This window comes from Nesoenas mayeri, assembly GCF_963082525.1.
Source record: "Nesoenas mayeri genome assembly, chromosome: 5".
In the NCBI taxonomy this organism is placed as follows: domain Eukaryota; kingdom Metazoa; phylum Chordata; class Aves; order Columbiformes; family Columbidae; genus Nesoenas; species Nesoenas mayeri.
The window spans coordinates 57,950,311-57,956,310 of NC_137548.1; positions in this window are offsets into that span (position 1 = coordinate 57,950,311).

Here is a 6,000-nt window from a genome sequence, read left to right on the forward strand (position 1 = left end):
AAAATACTGTTTACCACATAGAAGTGTCTACTCCAAGCCCAGTAATTACAGTATGTGGTGTCTGACAGTACTTACTGTTTTCCCTTGTGTTTCCAGAAATTCTGTTCTTTTATACAAAACTTCTCAACTGAGGATTTTTATTTAAATGTAGCTTGTTACAGGGTTGTTTCGATACTAGCCTGTAACAATCTGACAGCATCTAACCGATCATGTAGCATCGCTTTCATTCCAAAAAGTGAGGGAAGCAGTCGTTTCATTGGTTAAGTTCATATAACTTAAACCCAGGACAAATCCATCCTGGAGGTTCTGAGTGGCTGTGAGATGGAGCATTACCTTTCCCTCCACTGAGTCTCCTTTTATTTTTGCTCTGTCTGTTGCTCTTTGGACAGTACTTAGTGCTCAAATAGATTCTTCCTTAGTGATGGGAGGCTGGATCACTGGGTACCTGCTGCCTGGTCAGATTTTGTGTCCTGTTTTCCTCTGTTTGCAGGAATCCAAGCAAAACAACTGGAAAGATTCATTCATGTACAAATGTACTATGTGAAAAAAACCAAAACAAACAGCTTTAGAGTTCTCTGCATAGTTCAGAAGAGTTTTGACTTAAGGTTTGTGGAGCAGAGGAATGGCAGGTGATGGCACATGCAGGCCAGCAATCATCTGCGTCAAGGCCATGTCTGTGCAAGAAATCTGATTATATATACTGTTATTTTAGATGCAACACCTATTCTTAATTGGAGGCCAGATTTATGCAAGAGAAAAAAAATGACCTTTTAATTTTAGATTAAAATGATAAATGTGTAACAATACTGCTTTAGAGAAAATTAATTCCTGTCTGTAAGATACTTTCAGCATTTCTAGTAACAAGGCTTCCCAAATAGCCCACTGCTCCGCCTCGAACTCTCCAGGGACAAAGCCAGTTATTTCTGTTCCAGTGGGGAAAAGGAACAAGTCTGTGATCTTGCTTGGTAGCTCTGCCACAGCACACAAGTCAGTCTCTTGCTAAATACAACAGTATTTTTCCTAATTGTACAGACATTGTGAGAACTAAGTGCCCCCACAAAGAGCAGGTGCCCACTGGTGTGGCGCGTCAGTCAGCTGCGTATGTACATAGAACATGTACGACCATCTCTTAGCACTGCTTTTGAGTTCAGCTAAATGTTAAAACATTTTTAATAAGAAGTGAATTTTTCAGGCAGATGACCAGTGCGTTTGTGTACAGCACGGTGATACTTTGATCTCAGCGAGCAGAAGCTGTTCAAAAGTGATCTTCAGACTTGGAAGTGAATAGCATTTTATTTGCCTATTAACTAAGACTCACTCAAATACTGAATCTTCTCAGACATTTCTTCTCTGGTTATATTTTTATACTAATTGAAATCTTTAATGTTTCAGTAAACTGAGTGCTCATTAGAATGGCAGGAAAATCCAGGATCTTCCTTTTTGTATTTACTGTACAGGAAAGCAGTAGTTCCTTAAGCTTGCTAACAAGTATTTTTTTAAATTGATTTTGTTTACAGAAGAAATGTGAAAAAAAAACTGTAATAGAAATACTAATGTATACATTGTTAAACTTTGCTAAAGGAGATGGAACAGTATTTATAACTATCAAATAAATGTCTTTTAGGTGGAGAGCAGAAGGTATATTGGGGCTAAACTCATTTAATTTTTCTAACAGTCTTTATTTTGGACAAATGTTTTTTAAGAACACCAAATGATGCATGTTTTCATATTTTTTACTGTTCTTTAGAATTGGCTATTTAATAAAGTAATGCAAAGTCATTTACATTTCTGAATTAATGGATGTCTTTTCACATGGTGTCCTTCTGGGTTACTGGAGTAACTGTTGTGTGACATTATTACTTTGATGAAAGAAATATACTCTTACTGATCAAAGGGACTTGGATTAAAGCCATAATAAAGGCAGTGTTCACGCAGACAATACAATTTGTCTTAACAGCAACACTTCTTTTACCTGTTCAGTACACCTTGATATGGTATCGTGGTGCTCAGCTACTGCAACAAGCATTGCTCCATAACAGAGTTAGCTGTTTTCTGAAACACAAAGCTGCCAGATGGGAAATGAATTGATACAGGGGTTGCATCTACAGCAACACATCAACCCTTGGAGGGTGAGCCTGGGACACGGGCAGACATGACCTCATCGGTGAGCTAATGGGGGAAAACCTCTGCGGAGTGATGTGCTTCTGTGGGCAAAACAGCCCTTCATTAAAATGTCATCCGCATGCGTCTGTCTTGAACTATTTATTTCTTATTCACTATTAGAAGAGGAAATGAGACAAGTCTCCTTTTAAGTTTTGTTGGCCCTGCTTGCTCTGACAAATTAAGAAAGCTTTGAGTGAAGTGTTGCACAGTACAAGTAGGGGAAGAGGTTGGTTTAAAAATTAACCAATTGCCTTTTAAGCAAACAATACCACAGTAGAATAAGTGCATTAAAACTAAACTAAACACAGCATTCAAAGAGAGAGTAGAGCTGTGAGTCAGAGTCACCACCCCCATGAACCAGTGCAGCGTGGAAAAGTCCACCCCGGTGCGGTATCATTTCTCGTGAGCCCAAGGGTTCAGCACTCCTGGTCTGAGAAGCTAGCAGGGCTGGTAATGGTGAGGATATCCACACTGAAACATGATGGTACAGGCATCTCTTCTGCCCCAAGCAGCCCTGCAGCACCGCAGGGCCTTACATGCCAAGCTTACCCGCGGAGAGGCCAGCAGAAAGGCTGTGTCTGCTCCTCCTGAACCCTCAGGAGATGCACTGGGCAGCTCAGTCTGCTTGTTTCGTCTGCCAGATTCAGGTTACCTGCTGCTGATGGTGGAACAGTCTGCAAACCAACAACACAGTACTGTGCTTTTTTTTCTTCTCCTAAGACAGACAGGTGTGGGGTGCTTATGTTGTTGCTTTTTCTCTCTCCATGTGATCACTTTGTAGAGCTGATTCTGAGACTGGAAATGAGTGAACAAGGATGTAACCAACTGTGACAGGCTGTTTTCCAGTAACTCCTGTTCCTCTTAACTTCCCTGAATGAACAGCCACAACAGTAAAGCCTATATGGCAAAACAACAGCATGTTAGGACAATATCTGTACCCTATGGCTGGGGGCTGGGCACCCATCCCAAAAGAAGTGTCTGTTCAGCCCCGCAGGGCTGCTGGAACAGTAGCCACACTGTCCAGGTCATTAAACGTGAACTGAAAATAACTGCTCTGATTCTTATCTCAAATATGTGAAGCAGTTAAGTAAACAATTTTTGAGCGAACCAGAGCACAGCCAGGAAAGGAGATATCCATAAGCTCGTTTAGCTGCTTGGGAGACAGATATAATTAGCTGTTCATAAAGCAAAGGGCACCAAAGAGAGGCATTAAAATACGCCATAAAGTTGTCATCTGTAACAGAATTAAAATCTCCTGCAACACCAGTAAGATTTTCAGTTCCGCCACTCACCAGCTAGGGACTTTGCAATTCTGCCTGCACTGTGCTGGCTCTGTGATAATCGTGGCTCTCTTTCTTCTGTCTTTTTTAAAAATCTGCCCTTTTGGCGCGGTGGTGGAGCCCCCGGCGCCCCCGGCCCGGCCGCCCTGTGGAGCGGGCGGTGCAGCCGGAGCCGGAGCCGGAGCCGGAGCCGGAGCCGCTCATCGCCGTGCGGCCGCTGCCACCTGCTGGTGGCTCAGCCTCCGCGCCTTCCCCCTCGCGTTAGTCACCCTGCGAACGTGTCCCGACACTCCGAAACCCCCTGCAGCTCCATTCCCCTTCAACAGCCGCTTACCGGAGAGAAGGGCAAAGACGTACAGAGGCTGGGAAAATGTTACGTGCCCCGTGTTCCCTGCTGCATCACCATCACCTCACCGCCGTCAGCATCGCTCGCTGCTGGCCTTGCGTTCGTGGGTCACTTCAGTTCTTCTCTTATTCAGCTCGGAGTATCTGATCCCAGAGACCTCCTGTGAGCCCAGGAAAAAAAGGATTTTACAATACAAGTGCTACCACTGGCCTAGGAGAAATTTATACTCAGAACCCTGAAGCTAATTCAGGCATATTTTCCGAAAATACCCCCACTGCACCATGGAAGGACAATGTGTCCAGTGAGATACATCATCCAGCCGTCAGCTGCAGCACAAAGCTTGGGCCGCCTTACAGCTTTCCTAGTGAGAGCAAAGCAGAACAGAAACAGAAAGTTTGTGACACTTCATGAATTTAGAGACTATCACAACTTCCATACATTGAGTATCACTGTGAACTTCAACTACTTGGAGCAGAAAAGCACCATTTTATGAAACTGGCTTTCTGGGTATGTCAAGAGTACACAACCTTCAAAAAATGGAAAGGGCAATGGTTGCTTCAACACTTAAGGTGAAAAAAACCTGCTTCTCATCCCCAAAATAAATTAAAATTGGCACAGTATGATGCAAAACAAAAGATAAAAACATCCTGAAAACCCTTGAGAAGGAGAGTTAATGAGGCAGTTTTTAACACCTACAAGCACAATCCTGGAAAGACCACTTGACAAGAGCCCCTTGCCCCACTTCTTTCTGATATTTTATCCTAATTGACAAAGGTCATGTAAGAGGATATGGGCAGCTGGCCAGAGGAAAGCCCATGACAGACTGAACAGAATGCTGATTAAAAAAAAACATCACAAACCTCAAAACAATTGTACTCACCTTTCCCCATTGGCCACTATTTAAAATTCCTTAGTATATAAGACAAGCACATAAAAACATAACCCTTTCTATCCTTAGTCAGTGTGCTCATTGCTCACATCTCTCTTCTGCCTATCAAAGGAGTTTGCTCTAGCACCAGCTTTATTCACTGTTATTAATATCATTGCTAATTAATACAGGTACTTGCCATAGCTACAGCACATAAAGATCTTTTACAGGATCTGGGCCTAATAATGTCTTTATGCAAATGCTTACCTGCTGTTATTCCTGTTGTCGCTTATTTTCTGAGCACAGGACAGCAATTTGCTCAGGCAACACAGATTTCAGCACGGGGAACCTCCCAGGGTGTTCGTGAGGATGCCTGAGTGCAATTCGCACAGGTCTGTGCCGGCTGATCTTGCCCACAGCTGCACAAGGCGTCTGTGCCTTTTCACCTAACTTGGTCAACAAGTCTAATTTGAACACATGAGTATCTCAGGACTGAAAGCTCAAGCACTGACATGAGGCAGTTTGAAAAGCAGCCCAGGCTTCCTCAGTGTTGACATTTACTAGCCAGTTCAGTGCCTACCAGAGCTCGGGGATTTCTCTTTCAACTTCAAAAGGCTTGTGCAGCTCAGCCGCACCACAGCACATGGGTGCTGGGAAAGGCCAGGTCCGCTGGGCTGTCGGTTCTGTGGTCCTGAATAAAAAAAGAGAAAAAAAATAAAAACAACTTAAAAACCTAAGGTCAGACTCTGCTGAGACACCTTTAGGAAGTCCCTCTCACAACATAGCTGGGATTGAAGTTTTGCATGAGGCAGCCTAAGGTTGTGTTTTCCCAGCCACTTCCTTTGCCAGTGATGCCTTGGGCCGTTTTGCTTTTTCCAAGCCCTGAAGTCAACCAGCACCTCTGCCTGCGAGGGAGGAGCACGCCCCAGTTCACCACTGGCTTTTTGCCCCGCAGGAGAGATTGTGTTGGCCCTGGGCTGCTTTTTCCCAGCGAGAAGGTGGGAAATGATGGGGGAGCACAGCCTGCTCACACATGAGTCCCCCCCCGAATGGCATGCTGGGGCCCAGGCGTTTGGTGTGGGGATAGAAGTGGCATCTTCTGCATTGCTTTAGCATGGCCAACGCCTTCTTTTGAGGGCTCCATGATGCCCAAGGGGGTCACTGCTGGCCCACGGACCATCCTGGAGAGACAGCTGTCCAGAAACAACCACCACCCCAAGCCTGCTCTTGCAGCATGGCTGTATGTGGCCTTGTTTGCAGAACAAACTTGCCTGCCAGTGCTCCCGCAAGCTCTGTTCACTGTCACCATTACAGATGGCAAGAGCCAAACCCACAACTGCTCT